Genomic DNA, 17,921 nt, shown 5'->3' with positions numbered 1-17,921 from the left:
GGCAAGTCTTTCCATGAGGAGGGTTTTGTGGAGATCAAAAATCCTATGTTCAGCTAAACAAAGCAGGTCAAGGGTTTTAAAGTCCAGGGATCAGCCAATCCGGAGAGGCAAACCGGCATTTCACGTATTTTAAGCAAGTTTGAGGAGGCAGATCAGGGAGTTGTTTGCAGCTTGTTTTATTGTGAAAGTGACTCCCGGAATGTTCAATCTCCTCTGACATAGGCAGGGAGAAATGCTGGCGTGGACAGTAATCTGTGAAGGTGGTTTTGATCACTGAGCTCAAGCTCTAATAAACAAATAAGGAGACCGAAGTAAATAGGCTAAGCATGCCTAGGCCCAGGTATAAGCTATGAAGTAAAACTTAACTAGTCCCATTCAACATTAGATATGCTACCCAAGTACACAACGAAAGTGGTCTAATACTAAATACTAATACTGTTGGCCTTAGGAAGGAGAAGTCTGAGCTGAAAATGTGAGGACTTCATGAGACTGTAAATTCTGAAAGTTTGTAATTAGAAGAGGCTCACAGAAACTAATTCACCGTGAGTTGGGCTAACAGTCTACTAGAGATTGTACTGAGTAATAGTCCAATATTGAGTGAGGCTCATAAGTAGTGCATCCACGCACCCATCTCTCTCTCCAGTGGGTGAGAAGTTGGTTAGCCATGTGGGCACATTGTGCTTCTTGAACTATAGCTGTCTGAAGGAACCAAGTTAGCTTCATTCTGGTTTCCAAAAATGTATTCAACTAAACTCAACCGGGAAGAAATTGCCTTAGGACTTAAATACTCTATTTTAGTCCAAAAGCATGGCCTTCCTGGAGGAGCGAATAACTGAAAACAGCCGCTTAGTAAAGTGACAGTGCTGATACATTTAAGAAAAGAATAAAATGATGTGATGTATATTTATATGTTTGCTAATTATTGATAATCTTATACCAAACACGATGCTTGAGCTTGGTTTTTAACCAAACGAGGAGGTCTTTGAGGGCTACTTCATTGCTAAAGCAGGGTTATGGCTTGCATAGGGTTAGCTTACCATGAATCTTTTAAGTCCTTCCTGGTAGGGTGAAGTTGGGAAGTATTCTGAGCTCTACATAGGCATGATATTGGAATAGATCTTTGTATAGTAATACCAACAATGTAAAGAGCACTGAGGCACCACAACTCTAAGAGATGGCTTGTTAGAGTAGACATTTCACAGGACCAGAAGCAGGGAACCATTCAGGGAAAAGCCACAGCATGAAAACGTGTCCATATGCCTGAGGCCTGGTTGGTATATGTATAGTTAGCTGTACGTACCAGTGACTTCAGAGCTGTGAGTTTAGAACAAAGCCACTCCTTTGTGGTCCCAGCTATTTAGACTTGACTCTATATTTACTACGGAGACTTTAAATGATTTTAAATAAAGATGTAGAAGATCATGTTCAGTACAACATTGTGTTATGCATATCTGAAGACAGGCATACATTAAGGATATATTTAATTCATGTGGGACCCAGAAAGATGCTACCTTGATTTCGTAGAGCTATCAAGAAGCACAAAATACATGGGAGTAAGGCAGTGACAGAATGGAGCTGCAATGGAGGTAAAACTGGGTATGCTATAGGTGGTAAAATTAAAGTGAGCCTTTCATTCAGGGCAGACCGTACCTGGCATCCCAAGAGTTGCCTGTATCTTACGGTGTCTGAAATATGGCCAGGCTGAAACAGACAGGGTCAAATATTAGAGAGGATTCCTCTACAAAAAGCATCCTTTTCCACTGTGAGAAAGTTCATTCCTCCTGTTTATGCCCTGTGATGAGTATTCAAGTTGGTGTATAAAGCAAAGAACAAGAGGGGCAAGAGGGCAAATGAGAGTTGGATTTGAGACATGATAAAGTTCAAAGCTATGAGAGAGAGAGAATGTTGTCCATGCTGAGCCACTGCACTGGTGTTGATGCTTAAAGCAGCATAAGATTGACGTGGAGAGTATGATGCTAGGTTAAAGTTTGGAGCTCACAGAGCCTGATATGCCTTTCAGACATCTAAGAGGAAAGAGTTGACACCTGGCAAAAAGATAGATCTTTCGTTACGGCTGTTGTGTATTTCAGAAGTTGAAATGAGACCACCATCTAAGCTGTAACAGCACAGTACATGTCGACATATTGACTTTCTTGATTTATTTATTTTGATTCTGGTATATGTGTGCATGTGTGCGTGTATATATGCATGTGCGTGTGCGTGTGCATGTGCATGCGCCTATGGATGTGTTCATGTAGATGCCCAAGTTCGATGTTTGGTGTTGAGACAGGGTTTCTCATCAAGCCTGGAGTTCCCTAATTGAACGACACTATCTGGTCAATGAACTTTAAAAATCCACTTGTCTCTGCTTCCACATTGCTGGCATTATAGGTGCACACCATCTATATCAGGATTTTCACATACTCAACTGAACCATCCCTTCAGCCCACCTTTAAGAATTTGAATTGCTCTGGAGTACGATGGACTGAAAGGAAAGTTACTCGAACACATGGCTATGAAAACATAGAGACAAACGTGGAGGTGGAGGCAGGCGGGGCACCACAATCCCCAGCTGACCATTACTAAGAACTTAATGAATTATTAAGCTTTGCCCACTGACATATTGAAAGCTACAGTCAACAAGTCGGCACACCTTCTCATTGGGTCCAACAGTGTTCATTTCAGACAAAGATTCTCGAGTCAGGCCAACTTTTCCACAGATTCCCCTGCTATCTCTTTGGGTAGCTGACATCTCAATGCTTCTGTTTCTTCATTTTAATATGGAACAATGATGTTTCCACATTGCTGAGGCTTATAAGATTTTTCTTTTTAAAAAGTTTTTGGACACTCGTGCAACTATGGATATAGGGTTATTTACTGGAGCTTGGGTAAGTTACTCCTGAAGAAAATTTGAACCCCCCTGCCCTTATGTCTGTGACCATTACATGCCAAAAACTCCCCAGGAAGGGGTGGTATCCTGCAATATCAATCATGTACTCATCTTACACAAGCTTTAATGTGTCTCTATGTGTCTCAGGTGGCTGTTCACAGCTGTTTATGGCTCGAAAACTGCTCTCTACAGAGACTGACTACCAAGATTAGCCAAACTCGCCTTTTGTTCAGCTGTACTCTAATCCTTCTTCCCTATCCAGCCGTATATAATAAGTACTCTGCACTTCTACATTGTTGGGGCTCCTCCATCAGAGTGAGCATAGCTCGCCTGAAGTAAGCCTTCCTGCCTCATGTCTGTGTGTCTGTCCTTTCTTCAGTCTCTTGTGATTCCTAGTCAGGGTTCTGGGACAGAAACAGTGCTATCTACCCATGCAGAGTACTGAGGTCCAAATTATTATTATTATTATCATCATCATCATCATCATCATCATCATCATCATCATCATTAGTAGTAGTAGTAATAGTAGTAATATTTTGTTGGGGAGGGAGGTGAGACAGGATCTTTCTATGTAGCCCTGGCTATCCTGAAGCTCACCATGTAGGCCTATTTTGGAAATAAAAGAACTGGGTGAAGAAGTTAGATAATCATCCTACATAAGCTGGCCCTTGTACCTTTGCACTGTTGACTGATCACTGTGATATCCGAGGGGCCTTTGATGATGTCCCTGATCCCTTCTCTGTACAGTCCCACGTTATGTGCAGTAACTGTGAGGCCAAAGTGTTTTCAGGTGTGCCTTTAAGAAGGCCTTGGATGCTCGCTAATGCTGGATTCACTTTACTTATATGATGTCATCATCATCAATGTGTTCTTATAACTCCCACACACATATTATACTATTTCTTGACTATTTGAAACAGTAAATACTTCTTTTCAGAGTAGGACCCCTATTGACTGAGCCCATTACATTCTTATATTAATTTTAATGTTATTATTTATACTGTTAATTGAAGAATAATGTGGTGTTTAATACTTTTCTGGATCTACTTATCATGTGATAATGACAAAAATGTTTTTCTGAAGTCCGTGTGTTCTATGTGACTAATTTATAAATAATTACTACTTTCAAATTCTCTTTAGGTATCTTGCTGTCTTTGGAAATGGATTGAAGTGGTTTACTGATGAAGTCCTAATTTAGGATGAGATTTTTTTTTTACCAAAGAAAAGAACATGCTTTGCAAGGAAAACAGAATGTCTAGGCCTTTTAAAAAACTGTACATGGGCAATGACGTTCTGAGTTTTCCAGCAACTGAAGAAAAAGGGAGACTCTACTGAGCTATTGATTTCTCAACTTTTAACAACAGACAGAAAATGCACTGAAAATGCTAAGATAATTGCTTGTATTGGTTTAGATACCTTCTCTATAAAATAAGGACATTAGAAAGCAGACTCTTGCTTAGGTCCTAGGGATTGGAGCGAGAGTAAGAGAATAGGATTCCTGCTATGTTCACCATGGACTGGGAACGTGAGCATTCATAAAATATTTACTTAGTGGAGTGAATCAGGGGAGACAGCTCTACTGCTACCAGGGAGTGCCTCTCTATGACCCGGGAAATTACAGTGTCTTCTCATGTTCTGGGTCACTCGTGGCATTGTCTGAGCAGCAATCTTCTCTGTTCACTTTTTTTTGCCTCACTCAATCCTTAATATTCATTTCACATCCATTTCATAAATAGTCGATGCTAAGCCTGGCTAGTTTGCTGGATAGGCAAAAACAAATGATCATACCCTTTACTCTCTGCAGAAACTGTTATCTAATGAGGAACCAGCTGAGGCCACTGAAGTGATTTGGTAGACATCTCTAGGAGATTCCATAGAGGTTGAACAGAGTGCACAGGGCCAGGTAGATTACCAGTCTAAGGACCCAAACTCTGTTTTATTTCCCTCAACAACCTTAGCTACAGGACTTAGAAATAGACACTGAAATAAATGTGACGGATGTCTACCTGAGTGCCAACACGCCGTGTTCTTGAGGTAATTTAGACTTCTGTTAGCTGGAATGCTTCTTTATGACTACACAGTTCAGGATATGCCAATCTTTCCTCATTCACAACCCATTAGTGTTTTGTTGTCCTTAACGGTGAACCTGACATTTGAAACCTCCTCTTCTCTGTAGATTCCTTTCACTTTCATACAAGTTTCTTCATAACCACTTTGATCAAATAACCTGAAGAAAGCAACTTAAAGGAGAGAGGGGTCATTTTAACTCAGGTTCAAGTCAAGCTCAGAGGAGTCAGGGCGGCTGGAGGTCGAAGCAGCTGCTCGCCTTGTGTCAGAAGTTAGGAAGCAGTGTCGTGACAGCCACTGGTCTGCTCTCCTCTTCTATGTACACAGTCCAGAAATGAGGTCAGAGAATGGTGCCCCACAAAGCAGGTGAGTGGTCATATCTCAGTCTATGTACTCAAGATAGTCCCCTAAAAGGACATCCAGAGGCCCATCTCCAGGTGAGTCTAGATTCTGTCAACTGGGCAATTATCACTCACCATCACAAAAGAGTCATAGATATAGCTCAAAAGCAATACCAGAATGTTTCCTCAAATGATAATAATAATGAAAAGATCCATGCGCAATTCAGATTTCAGTTTCTTGAGGTGTAGGTGTTTCAACATGGAGGAGAAATCAGCCGTGGAGGAGATTTTCCTTCTTGGACACATGAATGTTCTGTGATACAAAAGCTTTAGTATTGTTCCACTTCTCAAAGCATCATCAAGAGCAACTACAACAAGCAAACAAAAACCAAGACCGCATAACCAAGTCCCCTAAAATGGAGGATTTGGGGATAGTATTTTTTACTCTGTCATTCACACAGTCCTGGGGATGCTGATATTTCTATTTCTCAACTGAGGGAATTCAGCCATGGAGAAGTTGAGTGATTTCCTCAAGTTATAGGACTTACACATGGTGTGGTAGGCTATGGAATGCTGACCCTTGGAAAACTCAGAGGTGACTCTGTTGTCCTCTCTACTCTGGGCACCTGGAGGACTCACATTTCTACCCTCAGCGTCATACATTGTACTACAGTTGGTAGCACTCAGTATTAGCAAGCTTTTGGTGTTTGTAATTTTGTTACTCTTGATGTAGCAACAATACTCCCATCTCTCCTTAGGTTTTTGAGTATTTAAAAGATAACAGGTTGATAAACTTGCCCTTCACATATCTGCTCATTTAATGAAGTTATTCCCTCTATACTCTCTATCAGTTGCTCTTCCTAATGGTGTAACCCTTTAATACAGTTCCTCATGTGGTGGTGACCCAACCATAAAATTATTTCATTGCTAGTTCATACCTGTGGTTTTGCTACTGGGATGAATCATAATGGAAATATTTGATATTCAGGATACCTGATATGTGATACCCATGAAAGGGTCATGTAACCCCCAGATAGGTCTGACCAGCAGGTTTGAGAACCACTGCACTATGTAATCCCAGGTCGTCTTGAACACCTGATCCTCCTGCCTCACAACGTTAGAATTGCAGAACCGTGTGAGACATTTGGTCCAGCGGTGTGATTTTTTTTGTTGTTGTTGTGAAGGAGGTTAAATATTTTATGTTGAAACAAGAGATGTTTACCCACATCTTGCTTTAGTGATGCACATCAAATAGTTGTTACATGTGTCATGAATTTTCAAGTAATGTGTTCGTAGTTGGAAATGTTTGTTATACAGGTTTCTGCAAATGGATTGCTAATAATGTCCACATTTTTGCTTGTGTATGACTTGATTATTATTAAGTCAACAAGCGTATATTGTGTAGAAATATAGACATCTGATAAAGTGTACTGTTTAACTAAGCTTCCCTTGTATCATCATTTTCACAAAGATGTTTTTGAATGTGCTTTGTCTCTCTGACATGTTTTTTCATCCTGAAGGATAAACTAAAATGGAAGGTTGTAGTCTTTCTTGAAAAAGTTATGTTTAAATAGTCCAATATCTGACTTACCATATTTAAAAAGAGATAATACTTTTAAAAGATATTAATATTTTCAAAAGCTGCTTTAGTAAGTTTTGTGAACCAAGAATATTTTTTTTTGATAATCTAGAAGTTTGTATACAGGTAATGACTCTAGCTCTGGAAATCTTAATTTTTTTTAATGTCGAAAGATGCACAGAGGTTTGTAGGAGGTGAGAGTTGCATAGCCTGCCACTGTAGGACCCAAGAGCTAAGAAGAGAAAAGGAAAATCCTTTGCCATTGTTTAGCAACTAAGAACTATGTTGACAATAACTATGACTCTTGGATGGGAAGAGAGACCTTTGTTCAGAACAGAACTGGGAAAATAAGGTTTCTCTCTCTTATTTTGTTTTTCTTACTCTGAACTGAAATAATGAAGTTGGAAGATAATTTGGAACTCTAGCAGCACCCCAGCAACTGCTTCTGGAAGTGCTTTGTTAAAACAAAGAAGATCGGAAATCACAACAGAGAAAAAGTTACGGAGAATACAGGCACAGAGAGCAGAGTGCTAATTGTACGGCCGGCCGCAGCATGCGGAACACGCACAGAAAGTACCTGAGGTCTGAGGTCCTCTGGAATACATCTTTGGTGATAACAACACAGTCCACAACAGGGATACTTTTATATTTATTTTATTCGCCATTATTGCCAGAGGCCTCAAATCCCACATAGTCAAAAATCTCCATTCACTGCTGCCTGCTGGGCATTTAACAAGGGCTCTTGTAACAGGACCCAGAACAAGTATCAACATGAATAAAAAGTGCAGGGGCCAGCCAGGCACCACAGGCTGTGAGGTAGCCAAGTGGAGGCATTGGAGGGAAACAGAGAAAGCAGACAATGACCCCGAGTGCCTCAAGGCATGGCTTCAAAAGGTGTCAACACCAATTAAATTGTAAAAGCTCTGTCAGTGTCTGAAAAGTCATCCAGACAGGGACAAGACAGTACATAATCAAAGGATGGGACGAGATTCTGTATGGCCCATGCTGGACCAGCATCCGTATGTGTGCTTGGCAATTTGTGATCCATATGTGAGCCTTCAAGACGAGCATGTCCTTAAAGATGTAAATGCCCTTCTGCTGGAAGCACACTTGTCTCACCGCTGGCAGAGCCTGGAGACCTTTACCAGCAGGTGTCCAATGGGGGTCCCCAAAGGTAAAAATGCCTAAAAAAACCCGCCATGACAGCTGAAATGTGTGCAATTGATTATGACCACGGATAAACCAAAAGAGAACTTGGCTCAAGCAAAATAGTGACATGAGCTATGGACAAGCAGTACGGTGGAACATGACGGAGAGATTTCTGTGCTAGCAAAGCCTCCACAGAACCTCCGTTATCTGCAACAGAGCCTTTACACAGCCACTCATTAGCAGGGGGTTTATTTCAATGGTAACTAGCAAGGAGAGAACTTTGCATGTCTTACTTGGCCATGGAGTGTGCTAAGGTGGCCTTAAGGGAAGGTACCCTAATCTCAATTCATGAACTCTCTCTCTCTCTCTCTCTCTCTCTCTCTCTCTCTCTCTCTCTCTCACACACACACACACACACACACACACACACACACACACACACACGCATGCACACACACACAATGACTCTTTCCCCTTCGGGTAACTATGATAGGTATGACCAATTTGTTGGATGACTTTCAAAGTGACAGCAGAGCTAGGGAGGAGAAGAAAAGCATCTTTATAGCTAGAGGGGGGTAGGCAGGGAGAACTGTCAAAGTATTTCTCACGTACTTGAAAGCTAAGTTATTTTCTTGGTCTACAGAACTTTTTCACTCAGCAGATCAAGTAAAATGCCTGGGGTTTGACGTAGACGGATTCATACTGAAGAGTAGACAATAATGACATTAAATTTCCAAGAGTCATTAAAAAAATCCCTGAAAATATTACTCCTGTTTATTTTCTTTCTAAGTGGTAGACAATTTAGGGAGAGGGTTTAGAATGAAGTCAGTTATTCTGAAATGATGTAAAGGTTCTTAAGTGTTATTTTGAAGGAAAAATTAACTGGATATAAAATAAAGTACCATATCAAGTACTATCAGATGACATGATCTAGTTAAAACTTTCTTTTAAAATAGAATAGTACTTTGGAAAATAAGTTTGATAATCAGAAGCAATGGAGTCAGGGGTGTGTTTATGTAGATTTTACTTTCAATGCGGCTAGTCAAACAGAGATGCTTAAGACAGAAGTACTTTTCTCCCTTACATCATTTCTAAGTTGATACTCTGGATAATAGTGTCCGTAATTTGATTGTTGGTCATGACATCTCCCCTTTCATAGAACTATTATTGTATATGTTTTCAAAATTGTCTCAGTGAGTAAGCAGGGTTTATAGATCCAAGTGTCTATGATTAAATGCCTACTCAGAAAAGACATATGTCACATCTAGTTACTATTAATTGTCTACCTGACAACCTAAAGTCACCTGGGAAGAGACTCTCAATGAAGGAGTCGATCAGGTTGGCCCATGGGCATTTCTGTGAGCAATGGTCTGACCGCCTTCTCTGATGTGGGAAAATCAGCCTGAAAGTGCTCATTCCTTGGTTTGGGGCCCCGACTGTATAATAGAAAAAGAGAATTGAGCAGTGGGTACACATGCATTTTTCTCTCTCTGCTCTTGCATTCGAGTGGGTTAGCTGCGTCAAGCTTCTGCTCTGAATTTCCTGCAGTAATGTCCCCTCACCTGGATTTGTAAGTCATGGAAACGTCTTCCATCCTAACCTGCTTTCAGTCAAGGTATGCTCTGACAGTAACAGACATCGAACAGGATGCCGAACATCTCACAGAACTGCACAGAACCTCTGAAACCGGACACAATTTCACACCGAAACTGGAAGGTTGAGGGATTGGTTTTTATGAATGGCTGCTGTTCATCATAGATGAATCTTCTGATAAAACAAATTAATGTTTCTCCTATCTTTCCCAAGCCAACATTCAACCATGCCATAAGATAGGCAGCCAATAGGCGTCTACCACACTTTTCATCCAGCATTGTCCAGGACATTATATGATGCCCAGAGGTCAGATGGGAAGTAACTCCATTTGGCATGAAAACTATGTACACTGAAAAGTTATTCCCCCTCCCAATCAACATACCATGAATCTAAGAATGACTATAGGATTTGTAATCATAGAGGAGTTGTCCTTTGGACAAGATGAGAGCCTCCAGGCTGAGGGTGGAGAGTACTCACTCCCCATGCCTGCATTCTCTGTGAAGAGACTCATACTCGCTTGTTCTTGGTGAATTAAAGCCCCACACTCTGTAAGTTCAATTCCCCCTTCATGCCTTCGTGTCCCACTTGTACTGGGAAACGTCCATGTTTGAAGAATGAGCAGTTTTCTCAGTTCACGAAAAGGCAGATAGACACCACAGGTGATTTTCCATCACACACAGGGGCAATCTCCTTGAGTCAGTCACAGACATCCTCTGCCAGGGAATCTTCTCCAAACGTGTTTGTGCTGCTTATCTGTTTCATTCTATTCGTCACGTGACCTGAAGTTCCCAGAAGAAGACCACACCTGTGCTAGTGTTTTAAAGGGATGATAGACTGATTAGAAGTTTGTGATGGTGGACGGTTGGGATGGCGCAGATTCAGAGCCAAATCACAGATTACTCCTGTTCAAGGTTTCAATGCTGGCAGCAGTCATGTCCTTGATCCTTGTCTTAACAGGGATTTCATTTACCTGGTCTTTGAAAGGCCGTGGTATTATGTTCTTTTAGGATTTTTTTAAATTCGTTTATTTTTATTTCTTTATTTTTTTATACTCCAGACTCAATTGCTACTTCTATTCTTACTGGTTGCATTGGCTAGTTTTGATGCCAACCTGACGCAAGCCCAAATCACTGGGAAAGAAGTCATCTTAATTGATAAAATGTTTCCAGAGGATTACCCTTTAGGCAAGTCTGTAGAGCAGTGGTTCTCAACCTTCCTAAGGCTGCATCCCTTTAGTATAGTTCCTCATGTTGTAATGACCCTCCCAACCATAAAATTATTTTTGTTGATACTTTATAACTGTAATTCTGCTACTATTATAGATCATAATATAAATGTCTGATATGCAATATATCTGATATGCAGTATATCTGATATGCAAGCCCTGAAAACTCCAAAAAGTTTGCAACCCACAAATTGAGAACCATCTCTATAGAGCATTTTCTTGATTGAGGATTGCACCTCAATCCTCCAGAGCAATGGCACCCAAGGCTGCTGGTCCTGAATGCTATAAGAAATCAGACTAAGGAATTCATGAGGAGCAAGGCAGTAAGCAGTAGTCCTCCATGGCCTCTATTTATTTACTTATTTATTTATTTATTTATTTATTTATTTCTCTTAAAGATTTATTTATTTATTTTATGTACAGCATTCTGCCTGCATATGTGACTGCAGGCCAGAAGAGAGCACCAGATCTCATTACAGATGGTTGTGAGCCACCATGTGGTTGCTGGGAACGCATGACCTCTGAAAGAGCAGTCAGTGCTCTTAACCACTGAGCCATCTCTCCAGCCCATGGCCTCTATTTCTGCCTTGAGTCTGACTTACTTCAGTGATGGACTACAAGTTACATGATGAAGTAAACCTTTTCTTTCTAATTTGATTTTGGCCAGAGTATTTTATCAGAGCAATAGAGAAGTAACAAACACCCTTGTTCCTCTCTGTATATTTTATTTAATTTCATTTCCCACACAAACTAGTCTAATAGTTTACAAAATGGATCCTTCTTTTCCAATGATAATCAACCAATTGTAACACAGATCAATTAGGAGGCACTCTAGAGTTTCTAAAGCCACAGGCTTATTTTGCATGTGACTTATAGATTACCATAGGGTTGCCATTGACTAGGACTTATCACATAGCGCCTGAAGCTATGAGAGAGTACATTTCTGTAATCTGTTATGACTCTGTGTGTGTGTGTGTGTGTGTATGTGTGTGTGTGTGTGTGTGTGTGTGTGTTCTAGCAAATGTGGCCTCTTTTTGCTCTTATAAATGAAATGTGGATGAGTACAAGTTGGAGTATAAATCCTGAGGTCAGAATTTTCCCTATGTCAGTTGTTCCTTGGTTACTGGTAGCCAAAAGTTATGATCATGGCAAGTACTTGATGTTCAGTCTGTGGTTATGATTAATTCAGGTGGCTGAGTCACACATGTGCCCTTTGAACAAAGGTTTTGCCTATCTTATTACATGGGCCTTGGCCAACTTTGGGAGGGTACCTCTGCTAGATGCGTTTAGTCATCTTGTGATTTATTCCTGTAGTCTTTTCATGGAAACTTTATCTCTGTCGATTTGGTATGAAATGTATTCCATCTTCTCTCATGAAAAGAGAAGAAGTCATCATGTTGGATATTACCATCTACATTTTATTAGGCAATCAGGACGCCTTTAAAGAGACAGACAATGGAAGTTCTTTGATATTGTTCAATATAAAACTCAGTATGATTCCAAGTCAACTTGTGAAACTTTAGTTAAAATAATCTAGGCTGGAAGCATATTGTGAATTCAGGGAAACTGGGAAGACTGAAATACAGCTTGCTCTTGTAAGATGCCAGGTGCCCCCATTAACCAGGACTAAAAATAATAACCTGGCAATGATGATGGGTTGATCATCTGCTGAAGCACTTCCGAGCCTTCTTCTGCTGTGGAGCCATTGCACGTCATATGCATGTTCAGAGGCCAAACCAGAGCAATCAACCCATTAGCCCTAGGCTGTTCCCCCACCCCTGACTCCCCAGCCCTGGGCTCTTAGGTTTTCCGCTAACCATAACACTCTCTTCAATCCTCCTAGAATGGCAACTCTTTGCTTGGGAATCCCACCTATAGCATCAGCCTCCTTCTTAAGTAGTTAACTTGAATTTAAACCTGCTACCTCCTATGCATCCTCTCTGAGAGGGAGAGGCTAGAGTCAGGGACAGTCTTCTCTCCCACCTCTTCTCTTTGCTTTCCCTATGTCGTGATGATCTTCCTTCTGCTGCTGTCTTTGGGGGATTCAGCCTCCCTGTCTTAGGTACTTGTTGAATTACAAGTTTCTTATCTTCACAGAGAGAACGACATATGAAGCCAAGGAGAGAATCAAAAAGTGGAGGAAGATGGTGATTTGATACAGGTAGCTATTTCATTTTCTTTTTAAAGAAGAGTTGATTATGTAGTTTGAGATCCTAAACATGGCCACATAAGAATCAATGCTTGCACATTTCCAGATTAAGTCACCTTTTCTCTTAACAAGTTTTCCAACTCTTTCAGTATCATTTGCAACTCAATATGCCCATGGAGAGCAGGCACCAATCAGAAGCTCAAGACAGAATTATCATGATATGACAACGGACAGTGTGAACAGTGGGAGCGTGCTAGAATGGCTTGGGTATTGGGAAGAATTTTCTAAGCAAATTATAGAATAGTAGACAATTTGGGCCTTAATTTAGATTGTGAAAAGCTGTACTACATTCATATTTATGTCTTTATATCAGTTATGAACATGAAAATAAATGAAAAACTGATGAGGGAAAGCACACAGCACATATGCAAGTGACTGGATCTCACTCATGTTTTGTCCATAAGAAATCAAGTGCCCTAGTGTTTCTGTTGCTATAATAAGACACCAAAAGCAAGTTGGGAAGGAAGGAGCTTATTCTGAATAACAGCTTACAGTCAGCTCATCATGAAGGGGAATCAGGGCTGAAACTCAAGGCAAGAACCTGGAGGCAAGAAATAAAGCAAAAGCCATGAGGTAATGCTGCTTACTGGATTTCTCCCCGTGACTTGCTCAGCCCGCTTCCTTCCTTCCTTCCTTCCTTCCTTCCTTCCTTCCTTCCTTCCTTCCTTCCTTCCTTCCCTCCCTCCCTCCCTCCCTCCCTCCTTTCTTCCTTCCTTCCTTCCTTCCCTCCCTCCCTCCCTCCTTCTTCCTTCCTTCCTTCCTTCCTTCCTTCCTTCCTTCCGTCCTTCCTTCCTTCCTTCCTTCCCTCCCTCCCTCCTTCCTTCTTCCTTCCTTCCTTCCTTCCTTCCTTCCTTCCTTTCTTTCTTTCTTTCTTTCTTTCTTTCTTTCCTTCTTTCTTTCTTTCTTTTTTCTTTCCTTTTTTCTGTTTTTTTTTCAGCCTGCTTTCTTATACTATCCAGGACTTCTTTCTCTGGGATTGGACTGGCCCAGGGGGCTGGGCAGTCCCACATCAATCACTCATTTAGAGAATTCCTCACAGGCTTGCCTATAGGCCAATGCAATGGAAGCAATCGTCTTCACCTCTTTCCAGGTGTGCCAAGTAAGCAAGCGACTAACCAACATACCAAATTATGGCATATGGCATTCTCTCACTATTTGTGCTGCATTAATTGGATCTTTGGACTACTGTGTATATTAAATGCAACACAGAAAAGACTCAAAAAGTGTGTTCAGTGAGGAGGAAAATGAAAGTCAGTGGAAGTGGGATAGTGATGAACCAACGTTATCTCTCAGGCTTTTCTCCCTCAGAAACCTTTAAATGCTAATAGTTAGAGATAGAAATTTCCATTTTACTCAATTTAAGGAGATTCAAAGAAAAGTGCTGAGGTCCTAATGTGGTTTTACTCTGTTAATGGCTGAAAAAAAATTCTATTGTGCCTAAAAACCAAGTATTCTTTTCCCATATTTTTAGTTTTATGGCATGTGAGTTGGTTCCACAATTTAGCTGTTAGAAAAAGTGTAGCCATAGGGTGGGTGAGCAGTTGTCTCTGTGGTAATGCTGACTTTGAATTCTTTGGGTAAATGCCCAGGAGTGACAGAGCTGGGTCATATGATAGAGCTAGTTTTAGCTTTTTGAGGAAGCTCAATACTGATTTTCATAGTGACTAGACTAATTTACATTGTCACGAGCAGAATATAAGTGTCCCTTTGTGTCTGCATTTTTGCCAGCACTTTTTTTTCTGAATGACTGCTATTTCTGACCAGGGTAACAGAGAACCACAATACATTTTCATATTTCCTGATGACTAATAAGACAAAATATTTTCTTATGTGCTTACTGCCCACTGTGTTTTATCTGTTGAGGATTTTCAGTTCATTTTATTATCCCCTTGTATAAGTTGACTTGTTCGATTTCTTTTTGTGTGTTTTTGAAGTTTGTTTTTTTTTTTATCAATTCTGTTTAATCGTTCCATGTAAGATATGTAGGATTTGTAGCTGGTTGCAAAGACTTTCTCCCATCCTGCGGGATGTCTCTTCCTCTGATTAACTTTTTCATTTGGCAAGCAAAAGCCTTTTAATTTCACAAGAAGAGTGTTTCAGTTGCTCTCATCATTACTCGAGACTCAGGAGTCCTATTCAGAAAGTGGTGTCTATGTCTGTCTGAAGTGTTTATTTTTGCCTCAATCAGTCAAGAGGGTTAGGTCTCACACTAACATCTCTGATCCACTTGATTTTAATGTAGAGTCAGAGATAAAGATCCTTCATTTCTTTTCATTCCTCACTTACGAAAGAGATTCTCTTTGCTCAAATATGTCTGTAGCTCTGTGGAGTTGTATCTGGGCCGTCTATTATCCCATCAGTCTCTGCGTCTATTCTGACCAGGGTGACATGCTGCTTTGGTTACTATGGCTCTGTAGTATAATTTGAGATGAGTATGCTCATACCTCCAGAACTGTGTTATATTTTTTCTCAGTAAGATTGCTTTAGTCATGCAAGTCTTTTATGTGTCCAACACTTACTTTCATAATTAAAAATATTTCTGTGAAGAATGGCATTGGTATTTTGAAGGCCAGTGACTTGATTGAATTTGTTGCTGTTTTGGGAAGTATACTGATATCCAACACACTCATGCTTCCAATCCACAACTATGCAAACGTTCGCCAGCTTCTAACTGCCTGCTTTCTTTCTTTCTTTCTTTCTTTCTTTCTTTCTTTCTTTCTTTCTTTCTTTCTTTCTTTCTTTCTTTCTTTCTTTCTCTCTCTCTCTCTCTCCCTTCCTTCCTTCCTTCCTTCCTTCCTTCCTTCCTTCCTTCCTTCCTTTCTCTCTCTCTCTCTCTCTCTCTCTCTCTCTCTTCCTTTCTTTCTTTCTTTTGACTTTCTAACGTTTTTATTGAAGAAGTCTTATGCATCCTTGGTTAGGTTTATTCCAATATATTTTTGAGGCTGTCGTGAATGGGATTGTTTCCTCAACCTGTCTATCACCATCTCTGTCAGCAGTATACGGAAAAGTTACTGATGGCTGAATGTTAATTTTGTTTCCTGTCACTTTGCTGCAAGTCTTCATTAGCTGGAAGAGTTTCTGGTTGAACCTTTATGGTCTTTTGCCTATCGAATTGTATCATCCCCAAATGGGTAAACCTCATCTTCCTTGTTTCCCGATCTTGTCCCTTGTTTTACTGGCCTAAAACCTTGAGTACTATACTGAAGTAGACCAGAGAAAATGACACTATCTTGTTCCCAGTTTTAGTGGAGCAGGTTTGATGTTTTCCCCACTTAGGATGATGCTGGCTATAGGTTTGTTATATGTAGCTTTTATTACATTGCGATGTGTCCCCCCCTCCACACTATCTAAATGCTTTTATGACAAAGGGATTGGGTTTTGTCAAAACCCTTTTGTGATTCTATTGAGATATCTGTGACTTGAGTCCTTCAGTCCATTTATGTGATGCATTATATTTATTGATTGGCATGTGCTGAGCCATTCCTATGTATCTGAAATGAAGCCAACTTGATAATCATGAAAGATCTTTTTGATGCACTCTTGAATTTGGTTTCAAGATTTTTAGTGAGCATATTTTTTAATCTATTTTTGTCAGAAAGACTGGTGTATAATTTTCTTTTTCTACCATATGATCATCTGGGTTTGGTGTCAGGTAATCTTCGGCTGAGTTATAACGGTTGGATAACATTCCTCCCTTTTGCTTTTTGAATAGTTTTAGCAACACTGCTGTCAGTTCTTCTTTAAATGTCTAGTGAATTCATCTTGGCCTGGACATTTTTTTATGCTCTAACTTTTTAATAAAAGGATTGCTTCAGTTTCGTTGCCAGTTATGGATTTGTTTCCTTGCCTGTCTCACTTCAGTGAAAACTTGCTGCTCAATGCATGCAGAAATTCATCCCCGTTTCTTCGATATTTTCAGATTTAGAGAACTATAAGCCTTCCTGGTATGTCTTATGATGCTTTCGACTTCAGCCCAATAAAAACAGAATGTGTTCTGAGAAACTTTGACCAGGTAATCATTGACTTCTTTTTCTTCCCCATATTCAAAACATTGTGAATGTTGCCTAGTGCTTCTCCACTAACATCTGGTGATGAAAAGACCCAGAATAGCCTCAGGAGAACCCAGAGGACTATCCCAGCTGCCCCTGAGATTTGTCAAACTCTTACCATGATTCTGATTGTGTTGCCTCTCATGACGTCATTCTCTCTTCATGAACATAAAGGAGTGCTGATGTAAATGATGACCAAAAAGAGACTTGGTTTGAAAGCCAGAAAAAAAATCACACTCAACACCTCACAGAGTCTCATGTCTTTATTGAAAAAATAAAAATATTTGTTCAGGGCTGGAGAGATGGCTCAGAGGTTAAGAGCACTCACTACTCTTTCAGAGGTCCTGAGTTCAATTCTAGCACCCACATGGTGGCTCACAACCATCTGTAATGGAATCTGATGCCCTCTTCTGGTGTGTCTGAAGACAACTACAGTGTACATATATAAATAATGCAAATAAAAATTTTTCTCAGCTTATTCATTGGATATTTACATATAACCCACGAGTTATGCTTACCAAGAAGCAGAGAAATAGCATAGTGACATTTTAAAAGTCTTCTGCTTCATCAGGCATTCAGAATAACATAATGACTCTACCTGAAATCTGCCTTTCCAGTGTGTGATTACTGAATCCAGAAGATGTCACATAAAAACCCATGTGGCAATATGTAAAACAGCTGTTTTTTTTTTAAATTCGGATTTGATTTTTATTTTATGTACATTGGGTCTTTTGCCTACCTGTATGTCTGTAAGAGAGAGGTGCTGCATGCCCTGGACCTGGAGTTACAGACAGCTATGAGCCGCCCTGTGGCTGCTGG

This window comes from Rattus norvegicus, chromosome 13, assembly GCF_021556685.1.
Source record: "Rattus norvegicus strain SHRSP/BbbUtx chromosome 13, alternate assembly SHRSP_T2T, whole genome shotgun sequence".
Taxonomy (NCBI): Eukaryota; Metazoa; Chordata; class Mammalia; order Rodentia; family Muridae; genus Rattus; species Rattus norvegicus.
Note: the sequence above shows the minus strand (reverse complement) of the source record.